This window comes from Bos grunniens, chromosome 12, assembly GCF_055505025.1.
Source record: "Bos grunniens cultivar Pamir isolate PY7600 chromosome 12, Bosgru_T2T1.0, whole genome shotgun sequence".
Lineage (NCBI taxonomy): Eukaryota > Metazoa > Chordata > Mammalia > Artiodactyla > Bovidae > Bos > Bos grunniens.
Window position 1 is genome coordinate 34,389,774 of NC_141176.1, and position 14,748 is coordinate 34,404,521.

The 14,748-nt window shown below is 48.0% G+C and overlaps 1 protein-coding gene across 4 annotated transcripts in view; it reads left to right on the plus strand.

Moving 5' to 3' along the window:
• SPATA13 (spermatogenesis associated 13) overlaps nt 1-14,748 on the plus strand; it is a 233,320-nt gene that overhangs the window by 112,996 nt on the left and 105,576 nt on the right. The window contains exon 1 of one of the 4 annotated variants that reach the window (XM_086329714.1): nt 13,992-14,164. The exons of 2 other annotated variants lie outside the window; for them this stretch is intronic. The gene's annotated coding sequence lies outside the window, so the exon portion shown is untranslated. Of the gene's footprint in view, nt 1-13,991; nt 14,165-14,748 lie in introns of those variants that run through there. One more of the 4 variants, XM_086329713.1, reaches the window with a different exon arrangement.

A 14,748-nucleotide genomic window follows, 5' to 3' on the forward strand; every position in this document is an offset into this window, starting at 1 on the left:
TAGCTATGTCACTTAGAGCAATTTGCTTTATTCATGTATCTCTACTTGCTTCAAAGTCTGTAACCACAAGGTATAGACCACCTTTAAGGCCCTTTCCGATTCTAATAACCTATGGCTGCAAATGCCATGAGGTAAACCTATTTGCTTCTGTTTTCACATGTATATTTGTAGGGGTAAATGGGCCTTCAATTCTGTGTTTGGTAAACAGGAGCCTAGTAGTATAGGTTAGAGTTAGTTTATATTCAAACCATTGTTACCTTGCTGGATTCAGGGAAGATCAAGAGCTCTGATGGACATGGAGATGCTCAGATGATCAATCCACACTTTGTTTTCTCTGCAGGAAGAGAGGATATTTTCAAAATATAAAAGGCTCATTGATGTCGCAAAGTGAAACTAGCGATTCAAATATAGGGTTTTCATCTTCAAAGGCCTTTATAAGCAGGAGGTTTGGTGGGACCTGGGGTGAGAGGTTCTGGAATCCAAACAAATAGGGTCAGATGTCAAAGCAGGACTCCTTGGATCCAGAGCCACCATCTCTCTGCCGAGGTCAAACGTGCTTGTTCAGAAGTCTGGTTTCATGTGTGTTTCTGTCTGTGTGTAGGTCCTTCTGAAATAGCTTTCCGTAGTTTATTAGGCATTCAGGATCAAAGTCAAGCCAGGGATTGTTCGTGCGTCACCTAAGTTAAAAAGCCCAGAATTAATATGGTGAGGGGAGTGGGCTCATGAAATCTGGGCTGCTTTTCTAACTTCTTTCCTCATAAGTACGTGGCTTCTCTGAGGGCTCTCTGCCACATTTTAAACATTACAATCACTGAAGTGTCTCTACTTTGGCATGATCTTGACAAGGACTAGTAAGAATTAGCATTTTAAAAGTTAACTTATTAAGTGTTCTGAGGCATTCTAATGAAGGTCACTTTTTAACATTAGGCCAATGCTTTTGAATCTCCCAACCACTTCCTGCTTCCCTGTACATTCTAGTCACCCTCTCCTCCTGAACAGGTCACAGGATTGCACAAGCCCACACTCCCTTCTATACCTGTCAAATCGTACTCGTTCCTCAAATCCTTACTTGACTTCTCCAGCTGGACTAATTCTTCTCTCCTTGGTGGTCCACAAATACTTTGCCTGTTCCTCTGCTATAGAGCTTCTCAACAGCACGTGACTGAGGCGGACAGTGTCTGCAGGAATATGAAGTCTGCGTGAGGGGGGTCTGCATCCTGTTTGTGCTTGCAGCCCCAGTGCCCTGTATCCGGAAGGAATTTAATGGGTCTTTGTTACATAGTAAGAAATAGGACAACTGATAACCATCTTTGCCTTTTATATCAGTAACCATGAAGCCTCAGATGAGTAAGAACAACAGACCCAGGTGTACCATGAAGTGAATGTTTTTTTTTCCCGAATTCATCACTTCGAGGCCGATAATGTGCTGTTTCAGGGCACACTAACCACCACTTTGGGCAAGTCTGGTGTTTTCCTTTTCTTCAAAACTGCTACTTAACTTGGGGTGTTGAGTCTTCATGGAGCTGTTTATCCCTAGGCTGAGGCATCTCGGAGGAATCTTGTAGAAGCAACAGTCTAGAAACAACAGTCTCGAAACAGTGCGTCCAGGAATGAGCTCAACATGACGTAGAAACAGATGCCCCAGCTTGTGTGATTATAAAAAATATACCAGGCAGCTTTCTTCCTCATCTCTTCATTATTCACTAAAACAATCCAGCAAGCTTTGTTTTGTTGCTAATTACGCTTTGCAGTCCTAGTGTTAGTGCAACTTTGGACAGTGTTAATCATTTGCAGGGAACATAGTTTTGGTTGGTTTGTTGGTTTTTTAGCCTTTACAGTAAATAATTTTAGGCTTACAAAAGCGTTATAAAAGTAGGAGAGAGCCTCTATATCTCATTCACCAGCTTCCCCTGATGTTGTCATCTGCCATGACCACAGTGCTGTGATCCGAAGAGGATCACACAATTCCTGACACAATTCCTATCGCTTTATTCACTGTTTCTCCCACAAATGCCCTTGTCTGGTTCAGGATCCAACCTGGGAGAGCCCCACTACATTCTGTTGGCCAACCGAACTGCTTCCTCACACTGTTGTGGTTCTTGGGTCCCCTTGCCTTTCATGATTTTGACCGTTTCACAACATCCCCGCCAGTTACTCCCTCCCTTTGAAGTTGCCTGATGTTTTCTTATTTTAGACTGAGGCTATGCATTTGGGGGAGAAATACCATGGAAGAGATATTGCACCATTCTCAGTATATGGAAAACATTTCGAATTTGCCCCTTGAAAGATAATTGCTCTTTTTATTATTATTATTTTATCATCTCTGGATTCTCAGGAATTTTGTAGATCACTCAGTGACTTAGAATTTGGAATTATGATTCACAGACCAAGATTCCTTTAGGAGACCATTCTATTCCCTGCCTCTGGGGAACCTGAGACAGGCCAGGGCTGGGGTTCCTGCTCTGTGTCCTGTGGGCAGAGACTCATCACCAGCCAGCAGCCTCTCCTCCTGCCCAAGCAGTTCTCAGTCCATGACACCCAGCCCCCTAGCCCTTCTGTACTGACGCCGCACCGCTTCTGGGCTTGGGTACGTCTGGAAGACACTACCTCCCCCACCAGGGGACCATGATGTGGGTCTAGGTCCTGGGATGGGAGCAGGGGCAGCACCAGCAAGAGGGCAGGCAGGGGGGCAGGAGGGACAGAGACTGGGTGCTCAGTCTGCAGCCCCTCATCCACCCATTGCCATGCGGCCAGGGCTGCTCCAGGACCCTTGCTGGCTTCCTTATCTGCGAGATGGGAATAATTACGCCCACCTCACATGGGTGCCCTAAACTAAATAAGGTCACATCATGTCGGGGAGAAGTGCCTCATCCAGGACCAGGCCCCTAGCACATGGGGTGGGGGGTGACCACTCACTGAGCCTCAGAACTTGTGTTTCCACAGGCCGTGCATGCCCTATCCCAGGTCACCCAAATGCTGGGCTGCTGAGATCTTGTTGTTCTTACTTGGCCGAGTAGAAACTCAGTTCCCAGAGAAGCCAAGCCCCTGACTCTAGTCACACGACTGTAAGTGGTTGAGTTAGGGGTTGAACCCAGGTCTGTCTGGTTCCTGTGAAGAAAACTGAGCGCCGAAGAATTGATGCTTTTGAACTGTGGTGTTGGAGAAGACTCTTGAGTGTCCCTTGGACTGCAAGGAGATCCAACCAGTCCATTCTGAAGGAGATCAGCCCTGGGATTTCTTTGGAAGGAATGATGCTAAAGCTGAAACTCCAGTACTTTGGCCACCTCATGCGAAGAGTTGACTCATTGGAAAAGACTCTGATGCTGGAAGGGATTGGGGGCAGGAGAAGAAGGGGACAACAGAGGATGTGATGGCTGGATGGCATCACGGACTCGATGGACGTGAGTTTGAGTGAACTTCGGGAGTTGGTGATGGACAGGGAGGCCTGGTGTGCTGCGATTCATGGGGTCGCAAAGAGTCGGACACGACTGAGCGACTGAACTGAACTGAACTGTCTGGTTCCATGATCCACTGTACCCCACGCTTCACAGAAACATCACAAGCATCACACCTTGGTTAATCTGCAGACACAGAGGACTTCAGATGAAATGTTCACAGATGTAATGAAAATAATTGCAAGCCTTGTAGGAAGAGTCAGAGGGTGGAGGTCAGCATTTATGTAGCTAGATTTGAGCTTGGAGAGCAAGGAAAGACAAGTCAATGCTTCTTCCAATTCCCAGCTTACAGATGGGAGAATGAAGGTATTTGTCTGAAATCAGCTGTTAGGCTCTGGGGCCGGGGGCACTTGGCGAAAGTGCCAGTGCACGCTATGGAGAAAACAGTTCTGACACATGAACTTTTAATGACCCACAAGGTATGGCTTTGCATGTTGTGTGACACATACACAAGAAACAAAAGGGAACAAACTTAACAGGATGAGAGGTGATGCAGACGACTTAATCCATGTTTCCGGAAGCTCTCTGTCCAATGCAGGAAGTTCATTTCGGTTCAGTTGCTCAGTCGTGCCTGACTCTTTGCAACCACATGGACTGTGGCACGCCAGGCTTTCCTGTCCATCACCAACTCCTGGAGCTTGCTCAAACTCATGTCCATCAAGTTGGTGATGCTATCCAACCATCTCCTCCATCATCCCCTTCTCCTCCTGCCTTCAATCTTTCCCAGCATCAGGGTCTTTTCCAAGTAGTCAGTTCTTCCCATCAGGTGGCCAAACTATTGGAGCTTCAGCTTCAGCATCAGTCCTCGCAGTGAATATTCAGTGTTGATTTCCTTTAGGATAGACTGGTTGGATAGACTCCTTGCTGTCCAGGGGACTCTCAAGAGTGTTCTCCAACACCACAGTTCAAAATCATCAGTTCTTCACCTCTCAGCTTTCTTTATGGTCCAGCTCTCACATCCATACATGACTGCTGGAAAAACCATAGCTTTGACTACAGACCTTTGTCGGCAAAGGAATGCAGGAAGGCTCCACTGTAATCCAGAAAGAGAGAAAGGTGCATGAACTAAAAACAGGGTTGGTGGTGCTGGCTAGGTGTGTGAGCAAGACAGAGGAGAGAATTCAACTTGGTGGATGAGAGAACCTCAGCTGGCTGTTGAGGGAAAAAAAAGCTGAGGGATGGGGAAAGAGGAAGGAGATGGACAAGCACCTGTGCCCACCAAATTGCATGGGTGCAATGTGAGGCCTGGTCTGCCTGTAGCTGAGTAGAGGCAGTGGAGACACTTGGGGTGAGAGGTGGTGTGGGGTTCCTTTCTGAAGAGCACTGGAAGCAGAGGAGGAGAAAACAGCTTTGGGCATCTTGGCTGACTGGAGGAGGGTGTGCCTGGGGACACGGCAACTGTCCACACTCTGCGCACTATGTAGGGACCCTCAGGCAATGGGCCTCGGGCATCCTGGTCCCACTGACAAAGCCCATCCCAATTCAGAAATGATCATGAGGGACGATGGCCAACTCAGCGGGCGTCTTCCAGCCCCAGCAGAAAGGCGGTTCCTGCCTTGGAGCATTAGTCTCTCCAAACCTGACATGACAGTCCTCCAGTTCAGCCAGCCCCCTGCCCCTATGCACAGAGCATCCTTGAGACTCTGAGTGGCTTCCATGAGGGTGGGTCAACAGAAAAAAATCGATGGTTTTAATTTAAAGATAAGTAAGTAAGTGAAGTCGATCAGTTGTGTTTGGCTCTTTGCGACCCCGTGGACTGTAGCCTACCAGGCTTCTCCATCCATGGAATTCTCCAGGCATGAATACTGGAGTGGGTTACCATTTCCTTCTCCAGGGGATCCTCCTGACCCAGGGATTGGACCCGGGTCTCCCACATTGGAGGCAGACGCTTTAACCTCTGAGCCACCAAGAAAGATAGGAATGGATAAATAAAATTGCTGCTAAGGAGACACATACCTAAGTAGGCTACAGTCTTATCTTGTTTGTTGTTTTTTGTTGTTTAGGTACTGAGTTGTGTCTGACTCTTTCCACCCTATCAACTGGAGCCTGGCAGGCTCCTCTCTCCATGGGATTCTCCAGGCAAGAATACTGGAGTGGGTTGCCATTTCCTCCTCCAGGGGATCTTCCCAACTTGGGGATCAAAATCCTGCATTACAGGCAGAGTCTTTACTTCTGAGCCATTGGGGAAGCCCAATGGATAGTCACAGTGGCAGTAATAACAAGAATATTGATCATTTGCAACCAGTTTCTTTAACTGACTTGGTAAAAGTATGACTTCATCACTACTTTCTTACACCTCTAAGAATATGATCCTGTTATAATCCATTTTTCTGGCACGTTCATTTATTCCTCCTACCTCACTACCCAGGTCTAGAGGCTTATGTGAATATTCCTTAGTGAATATGGATCTGTAATACAACCCAGTTTTTCAGATATACTACACTGTCTCCCTAATGTGTTCATTACTTAAAGGTTACTTATAAGTAAACAATGAATCATTCTGTTTTCTCCCATCTGTTCTCCAGTACTTTTGAAGTTGATGGGGAAAAAAAGGATTAACTTGGATTTTAAAATGAAAGAGATTGGTCAGAGTTGAAATTCAAGACTGGTCATACGATTCCTTTCAAATTAGAGTCGTGGGCTGCGATGGTTATTAGGAGTTTGCTTAGAATTTTGGAGTTGAAAAGAATGATTGTTTTAACAGGACTTACAAAAATCAGCCAAAAGGGCTGGCAGCATGCCTAGACAGTGAGAGCCCTGATTTTAGGAACTGTTTTTTTTTTTTTTTTAATAATTCCATCTCATATTTGTAATAGACTTTAAAGCACATGATAATAACTAATGCTGTATTATTATTGTTGTCACTTACTGCTTTATTGAATACCTGGTGCCTACTCTGTACCTAGGCTTCCCTGGTAAAGATCCCACCTGCAATGTGGGAGACCTGGATTTGATCCCTAGATTGGGAAGATCCCCTGGAGGAGGACATGGCAACCCACTCCAGTGTTCTTGCCTGGAGAATTCCCATAAACAGAGGAGCCTGGCAGGCTGCAGTCCATGCGGCCACAAAGAATAAGACATGACTGAGCAACTAAGCATGGCACAGCACTCTGTACCTAGTATTGTGGGAGATCTCAAAGTAAATAAAGGAGAAGGAAAAAAATTGGTGCCCTTTCAGAGATCTCTTTGATCTGTGCTAACACAAATGCACATCTGAGGTCTTAGAGTGCCATCAAATGTAAAGTCATTCATGCTCCCTAAGGTTACACAGTGTACGACTCCAACTGTACAGCATTCTGAAAAAGCAAAACTATGGAGATGCTGGAAAGACCAGTAGGTGCCAGGGATTAGAGGGGAAGGAGGGATAAACTGGTAGAGCACAGGGGATTGTGCTTAAAATATTTATTTTTTTATTTGGCTGCACCAGGGCTTAGTTACAGCATGAAAGATCTTTAGTTGTGGCATGTGGAATCTAGTTCCATGAACAGGGGTCAAACCTGGGGCCCCTGCATTGGGAGCATGGAGTCTTAGCCACTGGACCACCAAGGGATTCCTGAGCACGGGGCGGGGGGTTGTGGGGGGGGAGGGGGGGCGGTGGGAGGGGGGGTGGACGGGGGGGGGGTGGGGGGGAATCTTTAGGGCAATGAAGCTCTCCTGTGATGGATACATGGTATCTGCATCCATCAAAATCCACAGAACTGAATAACATGAAGAGTGAACCTAGGTATGAGCTGCGGGCTTGTGTTAGCAGGGATCTGTTAATATTGTCTCAGCAGTTGTAACACATATGTGCTACACTGATGGAGATGTTAATAATAGGGGAAGCTGTTGGGAGGGGTAAGGGGAGTTACGTGGGGACTCTAGTTTTTTTTTTTTTTTTTACTTGAAATATGGTTGATTTACAATGTTGTGTTAGTTACAGGTATTTAGCAAAGTGGTTCAGAGAAGGCAATGGCAACCCACTCCAGTACTCTTGCCTGGAAAATACCATGGACAGAGGAGCCTGGTGGGCTGCAGTCCATAGGGTCGCTAAGAGTCGGACACGATTGAGCGACTTCACTTTCACTTTTCCCTTTCATTCATTGGAGAAGGCAATGGCAACCCACTCCAGTGTTCTTGCCTGGAGAATCCCAGGGACGGGGGAGCCTGGTGGGCTGCCGTCTATGGGGTCGCACAGAGTCGGACACGACTGAAGCGACTTAGCAGCATCAGCAGCAGCAGCAAAGTGGTTCAGTTATGCGTGTGTGCTAAGTCACTTCAGTTGTGTCCGACTCTTTGCAACCCTATGGACTGTATGTAGCCGGCCAGGTTCCTCTGTCCATGGAGTTGTCCCGGCAAGAATACTGGAGTGGGTTGCCATGCCCTCCTCCGGGGGATCTTCCCAACCTCAGGTCTCGAACCTGCGTCTCTTATGTCTCCTGCATTGATAGGCAGGTTCTTTACCACTAGCACCCCCAGAAAGGCCCAATTCTGAGCAACAGGAAAGAGCTGAGAAAGCTATTTCTGTTCCTTCTCCTCTTCCCTTTCTCCTCATCTCAGGGTGGCCCTACCCATCAGATTCCCTCCAGACCCAGGTGTGAGAGCAGTCCTTTGGCTGAGTACGGGAGGAGGGCACTGCAATAGATACTGCCTGGGGTCCCAGCGTGTCTACCTCCCACCCCTGCCAAGTGCCCTCCAGCCCTGTGGGCTCCATGCCCCATTCTCGAGCAAAGAGCAAGGTAAACTCTCCCTCTTTCCCACCTAATAGATACTTATGTGCCAACATAATTTGATGAATACCAAACAGTATTTTTTCATTCTAGAATACTTAGATATCTGATCTAATACACTGTAGAACAGAAGGCAGTGAATCCTGCTTGTCCATTCTAATTGATAAAACCAGTCTCCATTTACTGAAATTTTACCAGTTTCCTCAGGTTTTACCATTTTACTCAGGCTTTGACCTGGGACGTTTTCACAATTGATTTCCACCCCAGTGTTCACAGATAAGGAAGACTCCCGGGAATGTTAAGTTATCTTCCTGAAGCCCCAGGGCTGGAGTGGAGACCTGGATCTTACCTCTTGATCTTACCCACCCTCCTTGATCCCCTTCCGCCTCTACAAGCAATGAAGAAACAGGGCACTGGAGACTGACAGATGAAGATTAAAATGTAGTGATATCGTCAATCAAATCAATTGTAGATTGTGACTTTAGGTCTGAGAAAAGTTCTCACTAATATCCTCTTAGTGCCCCCTGCCCCCAGCCAGGCATAGAACTGAAGTCACCCCCACCACCACCCTGCAGGTGGCAGTCCCTGACTCCAGATTGCTCTCTGATGACGTCTGGGTAGAGAGGTTAGATAAGAGTGATTCCTCTGTGTTTCTAAAGAATTACTGTCAAACTACTAATAAATTAGGTCTATCCTATCAAGGTAGCAGCTTCCCAGGTAGCTCAAATGTTAAAGAATCCATCTGCAACTCAGGAGACCTGGGTTGGGAAGATCCCCTGGAGAAGGGCATGGCAACCCCCTCCAGTATTCTGGCCTGGAGAATCCCGATGGATGGAGGCTACAAGTCTATGGGGTCACAAAGAGTTAGTCACAATTGAGCAATTTTCACTTTCACTTTATCAAGGTAGGTGGACCAATGGGTTCCTCCCACCTGTCAGCAACTCCTTCTTTGGTGCAGAGGGTGGGGCCTGAGGCCAGAAGGGTTACTTTGTGGAAGCTCCTCAAAAAGAAAAATCTGAATTAAGAAGGGAGTTTCCTTACAGTTTTAGTCAGCTCAGGCTGCAATGAAAAGTACCACAGCCTGGGGGCTTAAACAGTAGGAATTTATTTCTCATTATTCTGGTGTCCGAGATGAAGGCACCAGCAGATTTGGTGAATGGTGGGAACCCATTTCTTGGTGTATAGTCTCTTCCTGGTGGGGAAAGAAAGAGACAGAGACGGGGGCTCTGGTCTCTCTTCCTCTTCTTATAAGGGCACTGATCTCATCCCGGGGCCCCATCCTCATGACTTCACATAAACCTACTTATCTGAACATCTTCACCTCCTAAAACCATCTCGTTGGGTGTTAGCCTTCAACATAAGGATTTAGGGGCACAAACATTCAGGGTATAGCTCTTCCCTCCCCTGTCCTGTCTCCTGAGAAACCAGACGAACAGGAACTTTGAGCAAACTGAATGCAGCAATGCTCCTTCAGAACTCTGGGCACTTACAGTCCTGCTTTCTACATAGTGTTTTAAAGCAGGTATGTGAAATTAAATCACAGCTCCATCATTCACTAGCTGTGTGGCTGTAGGTGACTCTTTCAACTTTACTGAGCTTTGTTTTCTGTATCATAAACAACAAAAAATAATGGTACACCAAGCACTGCTTTGAATCTTTCAGTGGAGTGAGTGTGAAGGACATAGCATGGGAAGTGCTCAGGAAATATTAACAGAGGGACACATAATTTCAGGGAGGTTATCATGTGAAAAAAAAATGCACAGTCGACTTGATAAGAGCTGGTGGTTTGTATCAGTGCCAGTGGTGGTTCCTTCTTTCTTTGGTGGAAACTTTGAACTGACTTCCTAATAGAATTAGAGTTTAAGCTGCTGGTCAGAGCTGGGCAGCAGCATATTACTAGGATGGGAAAAAGACCAAAGAAACCTTTGGAAGTTCCCGTTGGTGGGGAAGGTGGAATGCAGATGTCACATTTGTTTGCAGGGCTGTGAGTGATGGCGGTTCCTGTGGGCAGAAAATGGTCACTGTGGGAGATTTAGGGCATTTGTCCTCAGAAGTCACGGTGAGACTCCCAGTGGAATGATGGGAGCTGAAGGAAACTTCGAGATGACTGGTCCAGGTCACTCCTTTAACAGATTAGGGAAGTGAGAGCTGGAGAAGTCTGGTGATTCATACCCTCGAAGCCTGTTAACTAGTGCCGGCCCTGGTGTACAACACCCAGCCTCTCCATGTCAATGAGTGGTTTCTCTCTTTAACCATCCTGTTTTGTCAAATAAGTTAATAATCTAAAACCAGACATATCTTTTATCTCAGGAGCTTAAGAATCCCACCAAAATTTTTTTAAAGTATATTTTAAAGGGCAGGAACTATTAATTATTAAGCATCCACATGTACTAAGATACCAGGAGTCCTACATGGGCTGAAGTTTGGTATTTTTGCTCGAAAATCACTGCAGACAGTGACTACAGCCATGAAATTAGTATATATGCTGCCTAAGCGAGCACTGCAGCCATTAAATTAAAAGACTTGCTCTTTGGAAGAAAAGCTATGACAAACCTAGACAGCATATTAAAAAGCAGAGACATCACTTTGTTGACAAAGGTCCATATAGTCAAAACTGTGGTTTTTCTAGTAGTCATGCATGGATGTGAGAGTTGGACCATAAAGAAGGCTGAACATGGAAGAATTGATGCCTTTGAACTGTGGTGCTGGAGAAGATTCTTGAGAGTCCCTTGATCGGCCATGAGATCAAACCAGTCAATCCTAAAGGAAATCAGTCCTGAATATTAATTGTAAGGACTGATGCTGAAGCTCCAATCCATTGGCCACCGATGCAAAGAGTCGACTTATTGGAAAAAGCCTGATGCTGGGAGATTGAAGACAGGAGGAGAAGGGGACAACAGAGGATGGGATGATTGGATAGCATCACTGACTCAATGTACATGAGTTTGAGCAAACTCTGGGAGATGGTAAAGGACAGGGAAGCCTGGCTTGCTGCAGTCCATGGGGTCCTAAAGAGTCAGACAGGAGCAACTGAACAACAACGAGAGGGTGTTTCCCTTTTCACTGAAGAAACTGAAACCCAGAAAGTTCAAGGGCTAGATCACAGGGACAAGATGCCTCGAGGCCAAGCCTTTACAGCTCTAGAGAAATCTGTTTATCTGAGGGCCAGTGTTCATGTGTTCATGTAAATATTTGTGACAATTTCCAAGCAGGCAGAGATGATCCTTTGAGATACTGATTTTTTCAAAATTTTTTCCTCTGATTTTTGGTGATTCTAAAGAGCTAATTTAAAAACTCAATTCAGTCCTTGATATGCTTTTTTTAAACAATATTGAAATTGATGTCATTTTTAACAATTTTGAGAGCTTCTTGCAGGTTTTGTTAAAGTTATATAAAGTAGAAATAAAATACGGAAAAGGAAATGGCAACCCACTCTAGTATTCTTGCCAGGAAAACCCCATGGACAGAGGAGCCGAGTGGACCACAGTCCATGGTGTCGCAAAGGGTCAGACATGACGTAGAGACTGAACAACAGCAACTGTATAGCACATGAAACTATATTTAATATTCTGTGATAAACCATAATGGGAAGGAATATTAAAAAGAGAATAATATATATGTATGTATCAGAATCACTTTTCTGTATAGCAGAAATTAACACATTATAAATCAACTATATTTCAATAAAATTTAAAAAGGAAATAAAATGAAATATTTGACATTAGCCTTTCATGAGAGCTCTCTAAAATTTTCTATTGCCTGTTTATATGTTTCTGCTTTAAAAAATGTGTTCATTGTTGAAAATTTGGAGAATTTCAATAAAGATCCACCCATAGCAAAGATTTGCTCATATTCCCACCACCCAGAGAAAATGACCATTAATATTTTGGTGTGTGTGCTTTAATTGCCGAGCTGTGTCGCTCAATCGTGTCCGACTCTTTGTGACCCCATGGACTGGCTCCCTCTGTCCATGGGGATTCTCCAGGCAAGAAGGAGAGGGTTGCCACGCTCTTCTCCAGGGGCCCAGGGATCGAACCTAGGTCTCCCACATTGCAAGCAGATTCTTTACCTCTGAGCCACCAGGGAAGCTCATGAATACTGGAGTGGGTAGCGTATCCCTTCTCCAGGGGATCTTCCTGACCGAGAAGTTGAACTGCAGTCTCTTGCATTGTAGTCCGATGCTTTACCAGCTGAGCTACCAGGGAGGCCTGTGCATTAATTAATGGGCTGTTTTTTTTAGTTTACAGAAAGAATGAGAGGAAAGGAGAGTTGGCATAGATTCCCTCAGCTCCTCCCCTCGAGTTTCTCCTGTTACCCACATTTTGCCTCAGTGTGGCACATTGGTTGATAGATTATGATGAAAGAGTTTACATAAGGGTTCACTCCTTGTGCTGTATATTCTGGTTTTGACAAATGCATAAGGACATGTAGCCACCATTTGAGTATCACACAGAATAGTTTTTCACTCTTCAAGAAAGCATACATAGAATTAATTTTGACAGTAAAGAATCTGCCTGCAATGTGGGAAACCTGGGTTGCATCCCTGGGTCCGGAAGATCCCCTGGAGGAGGGCGTGGCAACCCACTCCAGTATTCTTGATTGGAGAATCCTCATGGATAGAAGAGCCTGGCAGGCTACAGTCCATGGGGTTGCAAAGAGTCAGACACCACTGAGTGACGAAGAACAACACACACATTCGAAATTTAATATATTTATATGTTCTTTAGTTTTTAAATAGAGGTGGTTGTTCTTCTTTGATTATAAAAGTAACACATGTTTATAATAATAGTGCTGGCACACAGAACCACTGAAATGAATCATCTAAAAGATGGCAGTTTTTAAAAGAACATGTTTATTTTATGAATTCCATTAGGTGCACATCAGGAAACAATCATGTAAGTTTTAAGGCCCAGATCTTAGCGCTGGAGGGCTGCCTTTGCCTCTGTGGTTTTTGCGTGAATTAGTGATTAAGCCTTGAGCCACCAGGGAGGTGAAACCTGAATGGTTCACCCACACAGCCCACGGAAGACCTGCTGTGCGTCCTGGAGGGTGGGTAGGTTTAAAAGTCTTCATTCTGGGTTTTCTCTCCAACACCCGCCCCTCGAAAAGGGCAGCCAGGGCGCCTTGGCCTACAGAGATGGGGCCAGGCGGCTGCGAGGCGCAGTGGCCCTGGTGGGGAGGAGCAAATGTTCCTCGCTCCCCCGGCCCCAGGCGAGGCTGGGGAGTTCTTGGGGTAGGGGTGGGGCCGAGCTTAGGGGGGCCGGGCTGGGGGTGCTGGTATGGGGGGAGTCGTTGGCTGCGGATGGAAGGGAGCCGGGCTGAGGCACGTAGCTGAGGAGAAGAGGAGCTAGGGTCTGGGGGCAGTGTAGCAGGGCCGCCAACGCGGTGGGGGGATATCCTCGTGGTAGATGGGGGTGGGGTTGGGAATGGTTGGGAGAATGGTGGGGGTAGCGGGGCTGCTGCCAAGGTAGCCTGGGATAGGGGTGGGGCTGGGGGGGTTGTCTAGGGGCCAAACTGGAGGCGTGGCCTGAAGCAAGTGGCAGAGCCGAGCCTAGGCAGTGGCCAGGGGACAGGCGTGGCGTGGCCTGGGGGAGGTGGAAGGAGAGCCGGACTAGGGGCGGGGCGTGGGCATGGGCGTGGCCAGTGAAGGGCGTGGCGTGGCCCAGGGGCGGAAGGAGAGCCCTGCGGGGGGCGTGGCCGTTCGGGGGCGTGGCCAGAGAACGGGCGTGGCCTGGCCTGGGGCGGAAGAAGAGTCCTGCCGGGGGCGTGGCCCGGGCGGGGGCGTGGCCTGGGCAGGGAGGCGGAGGCTGGTGTGCTCCGCCCCGCGCTCGTCGCGCCGCATCCGAGCCCGCCAGCTCAAAGTCGATTCGCCAGAGCTGAGGCTTCTCCGCGGCTCCGGCGTGCTCAGAGCTTCGCGGGGCCAGGCAGGACCGATCCTAAGTCGCCAGGACCTCTAGGATCGGCCGACTTCGGAGGCTCCTGCGAGCGGGGCCGCTGTAGGTGAGGCTGCGCTGGGGCACGGGGCGCTGGGCCGGCGGTCTGCAGCGTCGGTGCCTGGGTGTCCACAGAGAGCCCGAGTCCAGGAGCGGAGGTACCCCAACGCCGGCCCTGCAGCCTGGGCGTGAGGTTCGCTCAGTGCGTTTGCTGCGCGGCCGGGCGGCCCCGGACCGTGGGACTCCAGCCCCGCGCGCCCGGGGACCCTCAGGACTTGACCCGCCGCGGGCTGCGGGAGGGACAAAGGCGCGGGGCGGCCGCGCCGCCCAGGGGATGCGCTGGAGAACTTCGCTCCCTGGTGCCCCGGGCCTCATCTCCCGAGAGAGACGGCGGGATCCCGAGCTGGAGGGTGGGCTCCAGGGCCGTTTTCCTTCCACTTGTGGTCGGCGTGGTGGGGGTTGTCGGCACCCCAGCCCCCGGGGTTACAGACCAGTGCTGCGCCCACGTTTGGGGAACTCGGGTGACCTGAGCGGACGGCCACCATCTGGCTGTACTGTCTCAGAGCCCGATCAATGCCCTCCCCCAATCCCTCCAGGTGCGGGAAAAGAGCCAAACCAACCAAGCAGACAAACAAAACTCTCAAAACTCTT